General features: G+C 43.3%; 1 protein-coding gene across 1 annotated transcript in view; it reads left to right on the forward strand.

Annotated features, from left to right (window-relative positions):
- Positions 1-11788: 11788 nt before the first annotated feature.
- Positions 11789-21331, forward strand: part of DYRK1A (dual specificity tyrosine phosphorylation regulated kinase 1A) — a 148644-nt gene continuing 139101 nt past the window's right edge. The window contains exon 1 of the mRNA XM_032392599.1: positions 11789-12019. The gene's annotated coding sequence lies outside the window, so the exon portion shown is untranslated. The remainder of the gene's footprint in view (positions 12020-21331) is intronic.

The raw sequence follows: 21331 nt of genomic DNA on the forward strand, positions 1-21331 counted from the left end.
TGTAAAGAATGAAAAGCTTATATATACAAAAATAAAATTAAATACAATGAAAGTATAGACTATAACTGTAAAAATGAAAATTAAAAAATATTTAAAAAAGAGTTGATAAAATAAGAAATTTGTTGAAAAAGGAAAGAGAAAAAAAATTAAAATTGAAAGATTAATGAATCGTGGGGAAAAACTCATGAATTTTTTTTTTTTTAAGATTTTATTTATTTATTTGACAGAGAGAGACACAGTGAGAGAGGGAACACAAGCAGGGGGAGTGGGAGAGGGAAAAACAGGCCTCCTGCTGAGCAGGGAACCCGATGTGGGGCTCAACCCCAGGACCCTGAGATCATGAGCTGAAGGCAGTCGCTTAACCGACTGAGCCACCCAGGCGCCCCAAACTCATGAATTCTATATACTGTTTTCTCCTAGCACTAGAGTTTTGCAGTTCTCAGTGATTGGTGAACTTGGTCTTAGCTAGATGTTCTTGCTGAACCTTTGGGGGAGGGGCCTATTGCGCTTATTCTCAAGTGTCTTAGCGCCCGATGTAGCTGCACCACCCTTGCCAGGGGCCAAGCTAAGTAATCTGGACAGGATTGCTCTATGTGGCTTTTGTTCCCTGAAGGCTTTCTGCGCAGCTTTAGAGAACGGGAATGAAAATGGCAGCCTCCCAATCTCCAGCCCCGGAGCCGAAAGCTCGGGACCCCACTCCTCAGTGCACCCTCAGGGAAAAGCAGTCCATCACTCCTGTCTCCCCTGTCTCCGGCTGCACTCCGTGCTCACCTGGCCTGTGACCGAGCGTTTCTATCTCAGGCACAGGAGCCCTTTTCGGGTCTCCAAACCCTGCAGACTCCTGTGGTGCACTCCCGTGCCACTCCTCCCGGGGGAGGAAGGGAGAGCCTCACTGGTTCTGCCATTTGTTTTGGGCCCCTGATTGGAGATTAGTTGCCTGACCGAGCCTCGGTTCAGCGTTCATGGCAACCCTGAGCTGAGAGCTCACTCCGGGGCTCACCAGCTGCCCTGCTCCAATGCCTGGGAACTCTGCTGCACTCATGCACCCCTGTCTTCCTGTGCCCCCAGGGATCCTGGGACCACACTGTCTCATCTAGGATTCTACCCCTACTTCATCACCTGAGCACCTTTCAGGCAGGGATGTCCCTCCCTGGAGCAGACTTGTAAAAGTTCTGATTTTATGTTCCGCTGTTCTATCACTTGCTGGTAGCCGGCTTATGGAGGCTCCCTCCCCCTGTTCTATCTTCCCATATATCACCTCAGATTCACTTCTTCTAACCTCCCACCTTGCATAAAGTGGTCGCTTTTCTATTTGTAGAGTTGCAGCTATTCTTTTCTTCGATCTCTGGTTGAGTTCACAGGTGTTCAGAATGATTTGATAGTTATCTAGCTGAATTCCTGGGATCAGACCAAACTAAGGTCTCCTACTTTTCTGCCATCTTGGACTCAGCTCATATATGCACTTTATTACAAAATTAAATACTACTACTTTACTACTGCTTTGTAACTTCCTTTATTTCCTAACAGACTGTGATCATTTTTCTCATGTTGTGAAAAATTCTTTTATTTTGTGTTCTATTTGACATGACACACCACATTTTTTTGTTTTGTTTTTAAAGATTTTATTTGAGAGAGAGAGAACAAGTGGCGGGGAGGGGCAGAGGGGGAGAGAGAGAGAGAGAGAGAGAAGCAGACTCCCTGCTGAGCAGGAAGCCCAACATGGGGCTAGATCCCAAGACCCAGAGATCAAGACCTGAGCCAAAAGCAGATGCCTAACCAACTGAGCCACCCAGGTGCCCCTGATGTGCCACATTTTTAAACTGAGGCTCCATTGCTGGACATTTAGGTTGCTCCCAATGTTTTAACTTGAGGACGTCCTTGAAGGGAGTCACACAAGGGATGGGGGCTTGGCCTGGGGAAATCTTTCGGATAAGCAAGTGTTGGAAGAGAAGGAGATTAGATTCAGATGGGGAAGTCACAATTTTCTTCCAATATTTGAACATTGGCATTTTTTTTTTAAAGATTTTATTTTTAAGTAATCTCTACCCCCAACATGGTGCTCAAACTCACAACTTCGAGATCAAGAGTCGCATGCTCCATTGACCAGCCAGCCAGGAGCCCTGAGGGTTGGTGTTTGTAAGAGGTTATGACTTAGTTTGTGTAGTCCCCAAAGGGAAAAGTTAGAGAGGGTGGGTAGAAACTGTGGGGAGATCAATTTATGGTGTGTAAAGATGGATTTTCTGCAGTGAAGGGCAGCCAAAGAAGGTCTGGGCAGTTTCAGGAGAGTGAGTTTCCAGCTCACGAAGATGCTTAAACACAGGCTTGGATAACTTATGTGAATATAACGCCTTAACTGTGTTCATAGTAGAGAGATCCGAGTGTTTGAGAGTGTGGAATAAGTCACTTATTTACCATTTTTTGGGAAGGGGCTAGCATCTTGGGAAAGGCTTCAAAAATGAAAATTTGAATGCAATCCTCTTATTATTTACATCAGGGCCTAATATTTGCATAATGATTGACAGTCATAAAGATGATAAAGAATCCCCTTTTGAAATGAGGAAACAGATTCAGAGAGGTTCAGTAAACCCCTCAAGACCTTACAGCTAGGATGTGGTTGACACTAGACTGGATCCCCATATTCTCTATCCTTCTACCCCCCCTTTTTTCCAGTTGCTATTATGACTCCTAAGGTCACCAATCGCTTCTAGAAAATCCAGATTCACAGGACATTGCCTGTGCCCTGCTTCACTGAAAGAAAATGAAAATCTTTCAATGATTAATGTGAGTGGAATGTCACTGTACAGTTAACAGATAAGATCTCCTGTGTGTCATTTCTAGCCCATAGCAGTGACTTCATGATTAGAGTTTTGACAGGTGAGGGCTGGGCTCCTTCTCACTCTAACAGCCTATGAGTTTATGATGTCTCTGGTGCCTTTTGCTCAGGACAGGGCCCCCTTCCTCAGCGGTCTGAATTAATATACCTCGAGTATGTTGACCCTTTCAACTCAGGACCCTGGAACACTGGGCTTCCACTGTCCACTCTACCTGTCTAGCTGCAAAGCACATAGTCCAGGGATTTATTCCTGTTTTCTGCTTCCACCCTGAATTCTTGCCTTCACCCCAGTCCTTTTTGGAATAGACAGTCTAGAAGGAAATGTCAAGGTCCCATTTTGGCACTGCCTAAGGGTGACCAGCTCCCTACTGTCCTCCAGACCCCACCCCCTCTCCCCTGGCCACCAGCCTGTCCAGCCCGAGCAAGTCAGAGGGTCCTGTGACAATGACATCCCCACCCCCCAAGTCACCCTCATTCAGTGCTTCACTAAAGCCACTACAGCCCTGCCTCTGGGTTTACAACCCTCCCAGCCAGGCTCCCCACCAATCTTCAGGAAACCTGCATCCACTGTGGGAGGGAGAGGAAAGCCGGAAGCAGATGGCCACCCCCTTTCAAGCCTCGAGTCAAGTATATTCCTCTCGCTTTTAACCGTTTCCTGCTTCTAGCTGCTTGCCTTCCGAAGCCAGTTTTTGCTGTTTTGCAATTCTATGGTGGTTTTATTCTTACCCAAACATTTATTTGGTACCCAGTATATGCCAAGCACTGAGGGTAAAAAAAAAAAAGCCACGTGAGATAGCTCTGTGCTGTTGCAGAGCTTCCTTTTCTCCTGGCTGCGGGAAAAGGGAGCTTGCAATGGAAATACAGGGAGATAAAAGTTTTGACCAGGGAATAAGGCCTTCCAGCGGAGAGAAGAGCGCACAGGAATGAACCAGTCATGTTCTGGGGGCTCAACAGGTCGAGAAGGACTGAGGGGTCAGATCAGGAAGCGACTGGGTGAGAAACGAACAAGTAGGAATGTTATCCCCAAAGCAATGGGAGTCCTTCAGGTTATTCAGCAGGCAATGTCGTGATATTGCATTTGAGAAAAAGTCCTTGCAGCCCCAAGGAAGAGGGTGACAGAGAAAGGAGACAGGGGACCGAGAAGGGGGCTTTTACTCTTTATTCTTTTTTGTTCTGTTTGGATTTTCAGCCCATGTACTTGAATTGTTTTTTATTTTAAAAATTAAACATTCGTTATCTGGGCAACGGGATTGGTGGCTCCTTTTTGTCTTATCCTCCACATACTCTCGGTATTCTATGTTTAAAAAGAAGATGAAATAAATAGTTTTTGCTTTTAAAAGTCTGGAAGTAAATTCAGATGTGGGAATGGACAGACATGCTTGTTTTCCTTCATAAATGGACTTTTGACTATTTGGCCCTGCCCTTAAGCTGCTAACAGTGCATGCAGGTAGAAAGCTATTATTTTTACTTTTGGGATATAGAAGTTAATCGACTCGACAAGATCATCATGATGGACAACAGATAAATGATTAGTGATCTTTTAGGGATTAGGGGTTGGGGGAGACAGTGATGGCAAAGGGATAACATGAGGGAGTTTTTTGGGGTGATGGCATTGTTCTGTATCTTAATCGTGGTGGTGGTTGCATGAATTTATACATGTGTTAAAATTTATGGAATTATACATCTAGAAAAGGTAAATTTTACTGTTATGTTAATTAAAAAAATAAAACTAGAAAACATGCACACACAAACACACACAGGAAGTTAAAAGATTTAGCAACACAGAGGTCCTCCTTAAATACTCTGTCTAATGAGAATGCCCAAAGCTATAGTTTCTCAAACTGGAGATCCCTGGGGTGAACTGCAGACTGTGCAGGCACACTGGTCTGAGAAATACTGCAGTGGTAGAACTAACTAGCTACATGGTAATCACTACCAGTATTGTATCTCTTCCATGGAATTTTCTTCTGGCTTTGCTGACTGCAACAATCTTTCCTCTGGTGCTAGAGAAATGCCATCCATTTTAAGATCAGAAGAGAACATTTCCTGCTTCTATACAAATCACTGGACAGTTTCCCTTAAAGTTTTATGATTGCCTAAAACGTCATATAGGATGGAGGAAAAGAGAGGAAGCAAATAGCCGGAGCTCATCATTCATTTAAAAAATACAAAACAAAATCGTAATTATGGTGTGCAATATAGAGTGCTAGTGATGTTAGGATGAAAATATAGGATCCTTGCCCTTCAGGTACTGATAGTGAAGAAACAGACATGCAAATACGAGATGATAAAGTAACACAACTGCCACAACCACATAAATGTCTTTTGAATTGAATTGAAGCACAATAGCAAAAATGTTGAGGATAGTAGCAGTGAATGGACATATCAATAAACACTGTAGGAATATTAAATGATGTTTATTACATACCTACATTAAAAAGCCACGAAAAGAAGCCAAAACTCAAGAACTGTTGAGCTAATGAACCATTGAAATAAGTGACCTTTGTAGATTTCTGTGCCTTCTACCTAATTTTTAATTCCATGTACTTAATTGTTTTTCACAGTTTCATTAGGGCATTTCCCCCCCAACCTGTTAATTTTGAGGAAGCTATTATATATAGGTATGAATCAATATATTAAAGTGTATTTCTTTTCAAGTCTTGCCAAAATGTTGCAAAATACTGTTTCAAGCTATTCCAAAACAGGGCAGAATATATACTATTACATTTTCTATTTAACCTTTCACATTTTCTATTTAACCTTTACCTTAATGTCATGGGAAAAGAAAATGTTAACTATAATTCATGAAATAATATTAGTAAACATTCTTACATGATAGGAAAGTAGTGAATATTGTCCTCTTTTTTAAAAATGGCACCATTAGGGCACCCGGGTGGCTCAGTTGGTTAAGCGACTGCCTTCGGCTCAGGTCATGATCCCAGGGTCCTGGGATCGAGTCCCGTATCGGGCTCCCTGCTCAGCAGGGAGTCTGCTTCTCCCTCTGACCCTCCCCCCTCTCATGTGCTCTCTCTCTCTCTCATTCTCTCTCTCAAATAAATAAATAAAATCTTAAAAAAAAAAATGGCACCATTAGAACCACGTCTTGGCATAAAACGACCTTGTAAGCAACGTCGGGATGGTAGGAGAATGGAGGCAGGGCACTCAGGTGCCTGGTGGAGAGGAGGTAGGAGAGTGAGGGCAGAGGCGGAGGCAGGGAAAAGGTCCGGGTTAGATCCACTTGTGAGATAGCTGGGAACAGAGATGGTCACAGATGAATCAGGGTGATGAGTGTCCAGTGTTGATATCGTACACCAGCCTCACTATTGCGTGTAGCCTTCCAGTTTTCTTTTCTTTGTTCCTTTTATCCTTTTTTGCAATAAAGTTTTTAAAAAATCAAAATTAAAAATAAAAAAAAATTTTAGTAAAATAAAATCAATAAAAATCCCACTTCTCTCCCAGATGAGCATGGAATATACACAGGCAGGGCATAAGTAGCCAATAAACATATATAAAAACAGAAGACATTAAATAGTCAAAGAAATGCAAATTAAAACAAGAGAGTGGTAGGGTGTGGGAAAAAGTCATTCTCACATACTACTTTTAGGCCTGCAAATTGGTGAAATCACTTCTGAGGGATATTTTGGCAATGCGAATCAAAGCTTTTTAAAGATGCACCCTAAGGAATAGCTGGACAGGTGTGTAAAACATATATATGTGATGTTTATGCAGGTTTATTTATAATAAAAAAAGGGAAAACTTCCTTAAAATTAGAGAAGCAGTGCAATGAATTATGGCCCACTCAACTGATAGAATACTTTTGGCTGTTAAAATAATTACCTAAATTTTACTTGATTAACAGAAATATGTGTTCATAATTGTGAGTAAAGGAGGCATAAAACGTACCTATATATGTTGTATGTGTGTGTATGCACTCATGTCTCCCTAAGAAAGTCTGGGAGGATATATGCCAATATGAAGATATTAATAAGGTTTATCTCTGGGTGGTATCTGTGAATAATCTGTACCTCTTTATTGTTTTTCATATATTAAAACCGTGTTTGTAATGACCATATATTACTTTTATTTTTTTGGTTTTGGGCCTCAGGTATAGAGAACTGAGTGCAGTTGACCCTTGAATAACATGGGTTTGAATTGCATGGGCCCACTTAGATGTATATTTTTGTTGATAAATACAGTACAGTACTGTAAATGTATTTGTCTGCCTTATAATTTTTTAAAAACATTTTCTTTTTCTGGCTTACTTTATTGTAGGAATACAGTATATAATCCACATGACATACAAAATATGTGTTAATCATCTATGTATGTTATTGGTAAAGCTTCTGGTCAACAGTAGACTATTAAAAGTTAAATTTTGGGGGAGTCAAAAGTTATACACGATTTTTGACTACAATGGGGAAGGGGGTATCAGCACCCCTAACTCTGTGTTGACCAAGGGTCAACTGTATTAACTTCTTGGTTCTCAACATACTACCATTGTCAGTTTAAATAATGCCCCTATCTTGTTTTATTTTTTTAAGATTTTGTTTATTTGAGAGAGAGAGAGAGCACGAGGGGCAGAGGGAGAGTGAGAGGGACAAGCAGACTCCCAACTGAGCACAGAGCTTGATGTGGGGCTCCATCCTAGGACCCCGAGATCATGACCTAAGCCAAAACCAAGAGTCAGACGCTTAACTGACTGAGCCACCCGGGCACCCTATTTTGCTTGTTTTTAATCTGTTTGATATACACGAATTACTACTAAATTCAGAACAAACAATAAAACTTGTATAAAGGGATCAATCAAGGACCTTCCTCAGAAGTCTGTAAGAGGAAGGGTGTCAGATTCCAGCTACACCACTGTCCAGGGATGAATTATCAACTGTTCACCTTCTTAGCTGGTGTGAGGGGCAGAGATGGGAATATTTGTTAGTTTGTTTGTCTTTGGAAACTTTGGGTTATAATTCCCAGCAGGACTCCAACTACTGAACTTTTGGGATTAGTATAGTGCGTACACTGGTCATTAACACATGTGGAATCAAACAAAAAAACCTGGCATCTTGGCTTAGATCTGTGTATTAGTTTGCTAGTGTTGCCAAAACAAAGTACCACAAACTAGGCGGCTTAAACAACAGAAACTCACTGTCTCGGGCGCCTGGGTGGCTCAGTCGTTAAGCGTCTGCCTTCGGCTCAGGTCATGATCCCAGGGTCCTGGGATCGAGTCCCACATCGGGCTCCCTGCTCGGCGGGAAGCCTGCTTCTCCCTCTCCCACTCCCCCTGCTTGTGTTCCTGCTCTCGCTGTCTCTCTCTCTCTGTCAAATAAATAAATAAAATCTTTAAAAAAAAAAAAAAAAAGAAAGAAACTCACTGTCTCACAGTTCTGAAGGCTACAAGTCCAAAATCAAGGTGTTGGAAGTTTGGTTCCCTCTGAAGGTTGTGATAATCTATTCTGAACTTTTCTCCTAATTTCTGGCAGGTGTTTCTTGGCTTGTAGAAGGTGCTCTCTCTGTATCTTTCCTTCGTCTTCCCTGTGAGTACTTCTGTCTCTGTCCAAATTTCCCCTTTTTATAAGGACATAAATCATATTTTATTAGGGCTTACTCTAATGACCTAATTTTGATTGCCTTGGTAAGACCCAATCTCCTAATACTCTTGAACCATCTTGGTGTGGTGGAAAGACCATGGGCTTTGCAATTACACCTGGATTTCAATTTTGACTTTACCACTTACTGGTGGTAAGACCTTGGGAAAGTTATTTACTCAGGACTTATTTTCTCATCTGTACAATGGGGATGTAATGTTGCTATGAGATTAGAGAGATCTTAGAATTTACTGGGTAAATGGAAGCTGTTATTACTTGTGAGTTGAGGGAGGGGGTCTTCCCTTTTAGAGGTTCACTTCTATGAATAGATATATCTGCCACTGAGTCTCATAGGGAGAGTCTCAGGTGACATTGGTGAGCCTGGGCAACACTAAACTGGCTTTTCTACCAGAGTCCTTCCTACTTACCTGTGTTCATTTGTATGGAGCTAGTACAATTTACAGGTTACTTTTTAGGTGAAGCCTATATAAAACTATTTTACAGCATTCCAGCCTGGACATGGTAGTTCATTGATCAATGTTGTGTAAGGCTGTCAGGCTTGGGGGGGGGGGCGCGTGTTGGGGAGGAGGGGTACAGCCTTCTAGATATGAAGACCAGCAATGCCTTATATTATGCATGATTATTAGCTCAAGATTCTGCCTCAACCTGATCTTCCAGATTGATTTGACTGAAGACAAGGGCACTTTTTCTGAGACATTGTCATATTTTTTTTTCCAGGCTACCTAGAAGTTTAATTATGCAAGTCTCCTTTATTACCAGCAATAAAAATTTGACTCAAATCTAGTGTTACAGGTTGCAAATGCTTGTGTTCTGACAGAGGAGAAACTGTGGTGAATGGGGTGGGGTGGGGACCAGGGAGAACAGGAGCCAGCCAGGAAGGAGTTGATTGTGTTAACTGTGTAAGTGGAAGTGTGAGCTTGGGAGGAGTCAAGGTGGGATCTCTTGTCTTAATAGGGCCACCCTTGAACACTCCTTCCAAAAACAATCAAGTTGAAAGTGGATTTTAATTACATTACTAGGGCATTTTTGAGGGAGAGTAATCCAAAAGAACTTTTGATAACATGGAGAGTCAGTCTGAAGTAAGCTATTTGCCTGACTACTTTTTAGCTAATTTATTTTAGGTTTAGTCTGATTTAGGGCCTGTGCTAACTTGAATTGTTGCCTAATATCAATGTTCTAATAACTGTAGGAGGGAAACACTTGTAAATCATTTAAAGCAAGTGTCTTTCCTTGAGTCACATAGGATAGAGACCAGTACTTATTACGGGGACTTTTCTTTACACCTATGAGATCCTGTCTGTTGCTAATGTATTTGTGAACAGCTTAAGAAAAAACTGGTAGGAACACGATAAATAAGCTTAGACATCAATAAATTAGTGACTTGGTGTAAAATAATATCTACCTTATCCTTTTCAGCATGACATTTTAAGTGCCATTTATTCGCATTCGTACAGAATACAATTCTTAGCCAGTGGCTGTCTACTAATTACAAAGTAGCCAGCACAGCATGGCTACTAGCATACCTAGATTTTAATGCCAGGGAGCACAACTAGCGACATTTAGTCAGGCGGAGGGGTAGATAAAATACAAATAAACGAGAGCCATAATGTTGAATGGCGGGCGAATTAAGAATTGGGAAGCTGAGATGGTCCATCAAAGAGAAAAACAGGGAGGTGGGCAGCAAGGATACAGTAATAGCTCAAGAGGATTAATGTAAGGGGCATTCAGATCGGGAAGGAAAGGCTGCTCCCAGAAAGGTTGCGGAGGGGCTTGAAATAGGTGGTAAAGCCTGGGAGAGCGTGCACAGCCTAAAAAAGTTTTTATGATGGTTCCATGCATAATATCTGATCGTTGGCATTGGTTGCTGCAAAAATCGAGAGGCAGTATTTAATCAAGGTGTCAGCCGCAGGGGCATCCCAGATTCGGGCGAAGCGTCCGGAATTCCTGAGATGTCTGAAACGCGGAGGCGGCCTCTTCCCCACCCCCGCCGCGGCCTCCGTGGGCATTTTCCGGCGAGGGGGGCACGCGAGCCCTTCGAAGAACAGTTGAAACGCGCGGCCGTGCGCACCCGGGCCGCCTTCCAGCGGCCGGCGCGCTCCCCGGGGATGAAGGTGAGAGCCCTCGGCCGGGGCGCCAGGGGGTGGGCTTCCCGGGTCCCCGCGCGGCCGCAGAGCCCGGCCCCCTCCCTCCCCCCACCCCTCGGCGCGGGCGGGGCTGCGGGCGCACGACGCGGAAGCGCGGGGTTCCGGGGGTGGCGGCGCGGAGGCCGCGCGCGCTCCCCGGGCCGCAGTCGGCGCGGGCGCGGACGCGGGCGCGGGCGCTGGGCGGGGCGCGGCCAGGAGGCCGGGGAGTCGGCGGGCGCTCGCGCACAGGCCGGGCGGCCGCCTCACCCCCCCCTTCCCTTCTCTTTCCTTCCCTTCCCTCCCTCGGCCTGGCCGTCCCCCTCCTCTCCCCTCCCCCGAGCGAATCACGCGCCCTCCTCTGACACTCGTAGCGGGCCCGAGCTCCGAATTTATCCTTCACGTGACCTGAGGGGGTTGGGTGGTTGGTTGGGGACGAAGGGGTAGAGAGAAAGGAGGGAACGGAATCTGCCGTTGCCCGAGCAACAGGCCCCGCCCGCCGGCTTGGGGCCGGGGGGCGGGAGGAGGACGTCAGCACGTCAGCCGGGGTTTTGCGTTTTGATTGACAGTTGCTATAGCGACCGGGTCGGTCCGTCGCCATTTTGTTGGTTGGTTTTTTTTTAAACCCTTTCGCTTCCCGCCCGAATAATAATAAAAAGCCCCATTGGAGTGAGGCGGGGGTGGCGGCGGCAAGAGCGGCGGGGGGATCCGGGGAGACTGCTGCCGTCGCTGCTGCTGATCGCGGCCCAGGTCGGGCTCAGGGAGCGGACACCTCGAGCGGGGGGTGCGGGCGCCGCCGCCGCCGCCGCTTCTGCTGCTGCTGCTGTTCCTGCTGCTGCTGTTGGTGCCGCTGCCGCCGCCGGCGAGCGGGCGGGACCGGTGTGAGTGTGAGAGTGTGTGTGTGAGTGAGCGTGTGCGAGGGCGAGTGTGCGTGCGTGTGTGTGTGAGTGTGTGTGTGTCTGTCTGTCTGTGCGGGGACTCGGGGGCGGGCGGTTCGGGCTCTCCTGGCGGAGGAGCCGCCGCCGCCGCCGCCGCCGCCGCTCGGGCCCCGGCGCTTCTCGCTGCGCAGGTTTGGAGCGCGCGCCATTTTGTGAGATTTACAAAATCCTCCTCGGGAAGAAGCCGCCGGGAGCGGCCGCGACTCGGCGCCCGGCCTCGCCGCCGCCGCCGCCCTCCGCGCCGGGCCGGGCCGCGCGGCCCCGCCGCCGGGAGCCGGGGTCCGGGGACTGCGGTATTTGCCGGGGAGGGGGCTGTCGCCTCCCCGGCCCCGGGCGCCGCTGGAACCGCGGAGCCGGAGAGAGACTGAGAAGGCTGCGGCTCGGCCGCGGAGCCGGGAGCGCCGGGGGCGGAGAGAGGCGGCCGGGGCGGCGCTGGCTGCGGAGGCCGCGGCGGGAGCGCAGCGGTGGGAGCCCGAGGCTGAGACTCACCGGAGGGAGCGGCGCGAGCGCCCCGCCATCGTCCCGGTGAGTGTCCGGCCCGGCCGCGGCCCCGCCCGGCCCGGCGCCCGGCTCCCCCCGCGGCCTGCAGCCGGGCCCGCGCCGAGGCCGGCCGGGCGGAGGGAGGGACCTGCCATTTTAGGAGGAGGCGCCGCGGCCCGGGGCCGGCCGCCGGGGGAGGGAGCCCGACAGGCCGGGTCCCGGAGGAGAGGCGGGTGCGAGCGGAGGGAAAGTTGCGGAGGGTGGGAGCAGGGGCCGCGGCCTCCCGGGAGCCGGGGCCTGGGGGCCGGAGAAAGCGCCAGACCTTCACTGGTCGCCCGAGCGGAGGGGAGGAGGTTGTCTTCCTCCTCCTCCTCCTCTTCCTCCTCATCCTCTTCCCCCAGCTCCTCCCTCGTCCCTCCTCTCGGTCCCCACCAGTGTGGGAACCGCCGGGGTTCTCCGCAAGGACAATGCACGGGTTAAGAAAACGGGGCTGGCTGCTGGGCGAGGCGCCGGGGAAGGTCGGGGGCTGGGTCCCTCAGCGGCCGTTTGGGGTGTGTGCTGGAGCGAGGGCACTCGGCGTGCTCCGAAGTTGTGCAGTGAGTGCAAGTGATCCCGGCCACTCGAGGTGGAGTAATGACCTGTTTAGCAGCCGGAGGAGTTGGTGGTTGAGAATGCGTAAATTATAATTGATACCTGGCTACTGCAACAAAACTTCACAAGTCTATTTACAGGCACAAACCAGCTCTCGCTTGGATCCACCAGAGCTGCTGAATATCTTAACGCCTAGCGAAAGGCCCCTCCCTAGCCTGAAATAGTTAAAAATGGCAAAATTAGTGAGTGAGTGATTCCGACTACTGGTCTGTGCTTTTCGTTCAACCCTAGATTATACGAACCTTGTAATCTAGGTGCAGCCCTCGAATGCCAGCACCGTTTGGTTTTTGAATTCCGCCCAAGTTGTCAGAAAATACCCCGTATAGCATTGTTTTCACACGGATTTTTTTAAAGATGAGGACAAAGAGTGCCAGGCAGTCTTCGCAGGGCTTTACATGTATGAACTCGCATTTCCTACCGGTAGGAACTGTTAACCCATTTCACAGATGAGGAAACTGAGCTGTGACTCATTCAAGGTCATACAGCTGGGACTCGAGGAGCCGGAGTCTGTAGCCAGCCTGGGCTCATAATCACTAGGTTATAACTGATTATTATAAACACTGGCAAATTTGGAGCGATCTGTGTGTAATGACTCAGGGTTCTAACCTAGAGATTGTGCCACTGACAGTGTTGAGCACAGAATTAACTTTGTGGAAGTGGAAGGATGGAAAAGAGACCCTCTTAGTGAAACTTGTCAGTCCCCCCACTCCCCAAACTAGTTAGTTATTGAATGGAAGGAATTAAAAGATATTTTTTGGTGCGTTTTGTTCTTCACAATTTTAATTGTAGGCATCGCTTAAGTATTGATGAGTCATAGCAAAGTTTTGTGTAAAAGTTATTTTTAGGCATTTTAAAAATCTTTGAATACTTAGATTTCCTGTATGACCCCTTGTACCTTACATATACAAAGTGTTTAAGAATGGATATATTTAATATTTTGATTTTGGGGAGTTTTAATAATTCAGTGGAATTACCTTTAGCTTTTGTTTTTTTTAAATTTCTTAAATTCTCACGTCTTGATTGTTTACTTTGAGAGAGATTATTTTCAGATAGACTATAAATGTGACACTAGAACTGAAATTTCATGTGCTAAGATTTTAAATTGAAGAAGGTAGTTTCAAAGAAACAGCAGTTAAGAAAAAGTTTACTCCGTTACAGTTAAGATTTTTAATATACACATGACTTACACTTCAAGTACCCCAGTGCTTTTGGAGGATTGGTCTTGAAATAGCCCTGGTGCTTATGCTGGCTGTCCAAATTCATTTAGAGTTCAAACCTTATCAGAAAGTTAAGGACTTCTGTTAACATGTGTACCAAGTACTATTGTAAAACAGTATAAAAAGTTGATAAGAGGCATAAGCTCAGAAATTAATTATTCTGGGGTCACCCCTGTGTAAGGTGAAGGCACACTTTAAAATCTAAGAATGATTTTGATTCGAAGGAATAGACTTGAATGAATGGATGGTCATTATTGGTAGGGGTGGGACGTGGACTAAATGATCTAGTGAGATCTTTGTTATTAGGAATTTGTAATATAGGTATAAGATAGCTTCTTAAACATATTTTATTTTATTTTTTATTTATTTATTTTTTTTAAAGATTTTATTTATTTATTTGAGAGAGAGAGAATGAGAGACAGAGAGCATGAGAGGGAGGAGGGTCAGAGGGAGAAGCAGACTCCCTGCCGAGCAGGGAGCCCGATGCGGGACTCGATCCCGGGACTCCAGGATCATGACCTGAGCCGAAGGCAGTCGCTTAACCCACTGAGCCACCCAGGCGTCCCAGCTTCTTAAACATATTTTAAAAACATTTTGGTGGGACCTATTAGAAACTTAAGAGAGAGACAAAATTACTGTGTGCTTGGATTAAAAAATCAACCAGTTAGTCCAGTCTTTAGGGGAACTAACATTCAAAATAAATGAAAATACACCATTTTAATGCAATGTCTTGTTTGGGAATGTGTATAGTGAAAAAGACCCTTGGTTAGAATTTTTTCCCCCCTCTAGAATGTTGACAGATGTTTGTCCCGTTAGTTTTATTTATGGAGATTTATTGTGTTTATGATTTAAAGATGGGGGTAGGCAGTGGTAAGTGCAGTGACTGGTATTTAAAGAATTTACATATATAGGTTTTTATAGTCCTGTGAATATTTATCTGCAAAAGCAAAATTAAGGATGACTTGTAACAAGGTATACAATGACCTTTGGCATGCATTTTGTTTTGAAACTAAAAGAAAGAAAGAAAATGCTAATTTGTATCGAATCTTGGGTACTGCTTAAACTTTTTTTTTTTTTTTTAAATAAAAACCAGTTTAGCTAGTTAGATTACTCAGGGATGTTTTCACGTGTTTATGGTTGGCAAGTATCTAGTTTTGGGAAGAAAATTTGGAAAGAAGTAGCTTTATTATGAGTGTGAAGGGAATTGCCTTATATGTGAGACTAAAAGTAAGATTCATAGAAGAGGGGGCTTCATTTGTGACTCTTGGTATTTGTGATAAAGGTGTCAATGTTTTTGCTTTAGCATTAGCTTCTCTCTTACTTCAAAGAACTTTCATATTTCCTACACCCACACCCCCAGCAATTTCTCTCCTTCCTGCAAGAAAGAAATGAACCATCTGAACCCAGCACAACCCAAAAACTTCCAGGAAGAGTCTTTATAAAGAACTTAGTTCTTCCTTCACAAAATTTTATTACTCTCACAATTTTGTTTTATATTCATTATCAGTAGTTTCAACTGTGAGCTAAGGATCTCTACTTTCTGTTGAGTGTTTTGGTAGTTTCACATGTTTTCTACTTAGAAGTAAAGATACTACTTGAAGTTATCAAACATGGTCCCCTGAAACTTGATACAAACAGTTTGCCCTGTCAAAAGGTATTGTGTGACTGACTTGTGTAAGAGCACCTTATGTATGTATAGTGATTATGCTTTTTAAAAGACTTCTTACCGTATATTATTTTAACCATTGGGCAATGTTTTGAAGGCTAGAGAAATTGTAATTCATAACCCATGGCTTGCACAATTTTTGATTAAAAATTGCAGGGGGCGTTAAAATTTTTTAATTACTTGGGGAAAAAAATCAGATTATTTTAAGTTACCTAAAACTTCTCCGTTGCCCCTAAATGAAGAAATCTTTTGAAGTCTTGCCTGCAGTGTTAAGCTAGAGCTATAAGGTTTATCGTTGGTTACTTGGAAAATGAAATGTTGGGTTCACAGGATGAAAATAATCTAACGTTCATATTAAGTAATTAAAGATAAGTCTTGTTTCCTCACTTAGTGGCTACAGGCAGCCTTAGTTTCTTTTTTTTTATTATATGAAAACGACATGATTTGGAAGTATTGTGTTGTATAGACCAGCTAAGTATTTTTCAAAAGTTAGGCTTTTGCTTTGAAATCATACTTTCAGAATTGTATAACGAGTTAAAATTTTCTATTGGAGATAATAATTTACAGTACATTGGATATCTAGAATGAGGTTCCTTGTAGGCATACTTTTTGCTAATGTAGAACCACTTGGGCTTCTTAACAATTGATTCTTCTACCAGAGCTACATACCCTCTCCTCTAGAAGGGGATTTTTAAAAGTTTATATAGTACTATTAAAGTTTTGACAACACATTTTTTGTTTGAGGGACATATGCGTGTATCTGATATATGGTGCATTGATAGCTTAAAATGGATTTTTACTCTTGATGAATTGTTGTGAGTTTTATGTTCTCATAGTTAAAATGGTTGTATAAATCAGTGGGGAGGAGCTTAGGGAACTGGTTTAACATGGAATGAATCTGGTTTTCAACATCACCTCTATTTTACATAACATCCCTGTTCATTAAATAACCCTGTAATTTTTCTAAGTATATCAGATTTCCAATGACAAGAGTGGGTTCTTTTTCTTTTTTTAAGTTTTATGGATATTTATGGTTAGAGTTGGCATCCTAGCATAAGCGTTTTGGTAAAAAGATGCTCTGACACCCATCCCAAATCTGCACAAAATCTAGTTATAGATGGCATTTGAGGCAGCATGATGCTGTGGAGAGAGTATAGGCCTGTGATATGGTGCTGGGCAGAGAGGCTCCAGGGTCAGGCACTGCTGGAATCTCGACAGGTCCTTCGCTGGCAGTGTGATTTTGCTAAGCATGGGTTTCTTCATCTGTAACATGGGGTTGGTGGTACTTAACGTAGGGCCCTTGTGTAGATTGAGGTAACCTATACATTTCTTAATAGTCTCCTCCTCTCTGTTCTCCCTCTTTTTCCTCCTCTCCATTTGTACTCATACTTGTGGTCCCAGGATAAATGCTGCTTCTTCAGAGAGACTTTCCCCAAAACCCCAGTCTAGGTAGGTTCCTTAGCCATGCATTCTTATAGGACTCTCCTTTTTTTTATAGCTCTTACTGCAGATAGCTGTGTAATTATTCATACATATTCACAGATACACTTATTTAATGTCTGTCTCTTCCTTTCTCCATCAGGTTGTAAAGTCCATCTAGACAGGAATAATTTTTTTTTGATCATGCTTCCAGTACAGCAGGGGTAGATAAATGTATACGTATACAGAGGATGGAACCTATATGTCAGAATCCTGTCCTAGTACCACTCCATAATTGTGCAATCTTGGGTAAAGTAGCTTCTCTGAACTTCAGTGTTTTATATGCCAAATGTATACAGTACCAGCTGCCCTTCCCAGGATTTTGAGAATGTGGAATGAGATACTATAATGAGGTGCTTTGCAAAAGTGTAAAATGCCATATAAACATAAGTTGGTACAGTAGCAATAATTTCAGTAGTAGGGTTACCCAAGAATTTATAGAGTTTCAACTTTACTGAATTAATAAGGAGCTATTGCTTAATATTTGTTATAAATTTAAACTTACTTTATGCATTAATTAGAACACAAGATTGGGCCTTTGTTCTGATTAAATACAGTAGCTTAAACACGTTTATTTCTCTCTCATGTAAGTAATTTTAAGGCTGATGTAGTGGCTTCATGGTAGAGGGGACCTTGGTTCCTTCTGTCTTGTTGCTTTCCTCCGCTTAGGGAAACACCATTTTCTGTGTGGTACAAGACTGCTCCCCACCATATCCACCATCTAGGAACAGGTGTTGGGAAAACACATCCCCTTTTTTAAAAGACAAGCCTGGAAGTTGCATACGTGACTTCTGTTCATATCTGTTGGTCAAAACGTTCAGGTGGCCACATTTAGCTGCAAAGGAGGCTGGGATATGTGGTCTCTGGCAGGGTGGCTGTTTGGTTGAAAATCTGTTTCTACTGAAGAAGAGGAGAATGGGGAATTATGAAACATTTCCTGTCACACTTTGAAATGTTTTGGAAGAAACATACAGAAATAAACCTTGGAAAGACAACTTTTACTGCACTAATTAATAAGACTTATTTTCCATATTTGGTCATTAGTCTTCTGAACTGTGGTGTGCAAATTTAAATAGATCACTATTCAGTGTCTGTAATATATACATATATAGTCAGATTAGAAAAATGTAGCTAAACTTTTAGTAGTAAATGAATTTTGGCTCTAATAGCACATTATTTTAGATAGGTACGTGGTTCTTGATTGCTGTGACTATATTGTATGTAAACAGTATTTGGAATCTAAACTTTTGGATTTTGTTTTAATAGTTTCCTAGAATGTATTCCTACTGTATGTATTCAGACTCATACCCTCGGCAAACTGTTGGAATAACACTTGAATCTTGTCAGGTTTTCAGTAAATGTTTTGAGTCACTGGAGTTGCAAGGAGGAGGATAGCAGTGATGTTTAGAAATACATTTACTATCCGGGTATGTTCCTCTTAAGTTTTGTGGGTTTGAACAAAGAGGAAGATCTAGGATTCTTTTGAACTAGAGTGTTGTTATTAGATCTAGTGGAGAGCTGAGAAACTAATGGTTCTCAAACAGGCTTCTGGAGAACTTCTCAAAGTTGTGGGACTCCCAAACTCAGATACTTCTCTATCTATAGGTTTGGGGTGATGCTCTGGCATCTACTTTTTTAATTAGGATTCCAGGTAATCCTGGTGCAGTAGAAAGACTTTGGGAAACATTGATATAGTTATTCGCCCTCATTTTAGAGAAGGAAATAGACGCAAAGAAACTAAATGACTAACCGGTACTCCAGAGTGAGCTGCTCAAGAATTAGTGGATGTTTTTCTGACTCGTAGTTCTTCGTTCTTTTTGTGAACGCAGAAGAGGACCAAGTACCAACTGTGTTGAGATTTTATAGGGATATTAGTCATTCTCAAATAGTTGTTTTTTATGTGTGAGCTCATTGGTAGTGAATAGTTGGATCACTTAATTCTTTTAGCAAGTAGTCAAGTGAATATTTAAGGATGGGAAGTTGAGGTTTTAAAGGTATTGTTAATGTCAGTGCTGTGGTGGATAGGGCAGTGTACCTGTAGCATTAGGGTACATGATAGGTAGGTGCTAGCCTGGCATGATTAGAAGGAACCAAGGTAGGTTTTGTCCTCAAATTATTACTTGGTTTTTCATCTGCAATTCTCACTGTTGAATTCATTCCTTTAGATTAAGTTGAGGTGGATTCCCTAATTTAAAATGGAAATATTCCCAGAGGAATGTCCTTTATCTGTATATCAGGTTAACACTTTATGAATTAGTTGGCTGCCATTTTAAGAATTGGAGATAGCACCTGCACTAACAAGAGAGGTTTGTGGGAAGGGGAGGGAAGAGTCGGCACATGTGCCCTAGCCCAGAGGAAGATGAAGGGCATGTTTGAGAAGTGTCAGCTTGTGGTATAGTTCTGGAAGCGTTCATGGAGGCTTCTCTTGTGGCCAGAGGTTGGTAGTATTAGACTGGACTTCTGGCCTCCTGTCACTAAGAGTATTGGTAATGGGACTGTGGATAATTTAGCTGAAGACCCACTTGAGTATTGGAGTAGAAGGCTTTTTTTCTTAGTGTTCATCATTCCTATTTGAGCAGTCTGACACCATATCAAATATATAAGGAATCGTTCTGATCACCTAGGGAATTTTAGGTTTTAAAAGATCATCAAGTAATATGTCCTCATGGTTTAAAAAAAAAAAAAAGCTCAGGCCCTATAGGATGCTGTCATATCAACCCCCTGCCTCATGCTCCATAGGGAATAGTTGTTTTTCCTACCAGAAATGTCCTATGCATGTATGTGCAAGTATATCTATTTTAAACATTTATTATGTGTATGTTACAGAGCAGTATTGTTCAGTATGATCCTATTTTTTAAAAATTAATTACAGGTTTTTTTGTTTTTTTTTTATTTAAGTAAACTCTAACCCCAGTGTGGCCCTGGAACTCATGACTTTCAAGATCAAGAATCACATAATCCACCGACTGAGCCAGCCAGGTTTCCCTGATCCTGTTTATTTTTTTAAAGTTCGTAGACATTGTGATGGATGTGTGTACAGTGTCTATGCACTTAAAAGCAAACTGGATCATGCTAAACACACAGATTTGCATCTTTTTTTTTTTTTTTTTTTTAAAGATTTTATTTATTTATTTGAGACAGAGAGAATGAGAGAGAGAGAGCACATGAGAGGGGGGAGGGTCAGAGGGAGAAGCAGGCTCCTCGCTGAGCAGGGAGCCCGATGCGGGACTCGATCCAGGGACTCCAGGATCATGACCTGAGCCGAAGGCAGTCGCTTAACCAACTGAGCCACCCAGGCGCCCTAAACACACAGATTTGCATCTTAAACGTCTTGATCTATTTTAGAAATATTCCCACATCAGCTCATAGTTTTCTCTGTTATTTTTAATGGTTAGGAAGTATTCCATGTTATGGATGTACCACAATTTAATCAATCTCTATTAAAGAACATTTAAATTGTTCTTGTATTTTTGTTTTAAACAATGCTGAAGTGTACATCCTTGTACATATAACTGTGTTCTGTGAGCCTTAGCCACATGATATATATTTCTAAGGGAAATTGCCGGTTCACCAAGTATATGCACGTTTGGCAATGCCTTGCCAAATTGTCTTCTCAAAAGTAGCACCAATTTATACTTCATCAGCAGTGTCTGAGAGTTCAGTTTCCCAGATCTCACCAACATTGGTGTTATTAGAGTTTTAAATCTTTGTCAGTTTAATAGGTGAAAATGATATTTAGTTGTTTGGATTTGCATTTCTTTAATTATGAGTGAGTTTGAACATCTTAAGTTGTACTCTAAGTCTTGTACTTTAATAACAAAATATTCTTTGTCAGATATATAATTAAATATTTTCTGATTTTCCTGTATTTCTTTATTCTGTTGAATGAAAAACTGATGTTTTGATAACTTGTAGATGCTTGTAATTGTAAATGCTTTGATAAACTGTAAAAGGGAATTCTTTTTTTTTTTTTTTTTAAAGATTTTATTTATTTATTTGACAGAGAGAGACACAGCGAGAGAGGGAACACTAGCAGGGGGAGTGGGAGAAGGAGAAGCAGGCTTCCTGCTGAGCAGGGAGCCTGATGCGGGGCTCGATCCCAGGACCCTGGGATCATGACCTGAGCTGAAGGTAGACGCTTAATGACTGAGCCACCCAGGCGCCCCGTAAAAGGGAATTCTTATTCCTCTTCAGTTGAGTAAACATTTGTCCTCTATATGAGGTATGTGCATTGTGGTGGTAGAAGCTCTGACTACAGAAGTAAGATTTGGTTACCTGTGCTGTTAGCATTGAGATTGTTGTGTGTATATAGGCACCATCAACATAGGTAAGACCCTGACTGCT

Source organism: Phoca vitulina, unplaced genomic scaffold (genome assembly GCF_004348235.1).
Source record: "Phoca vitulina isolate PV1807 unplaced genomic scaffold, GSC_HSeal_1.0 scaffold68, whole genome shotgun sequence".
NCBI classification, from domain to species: Eukaryota; Metazoa; Chordata; class Mammalia; order Carnivora; family Phocidae; genus Phoca; species Phoca vitulina.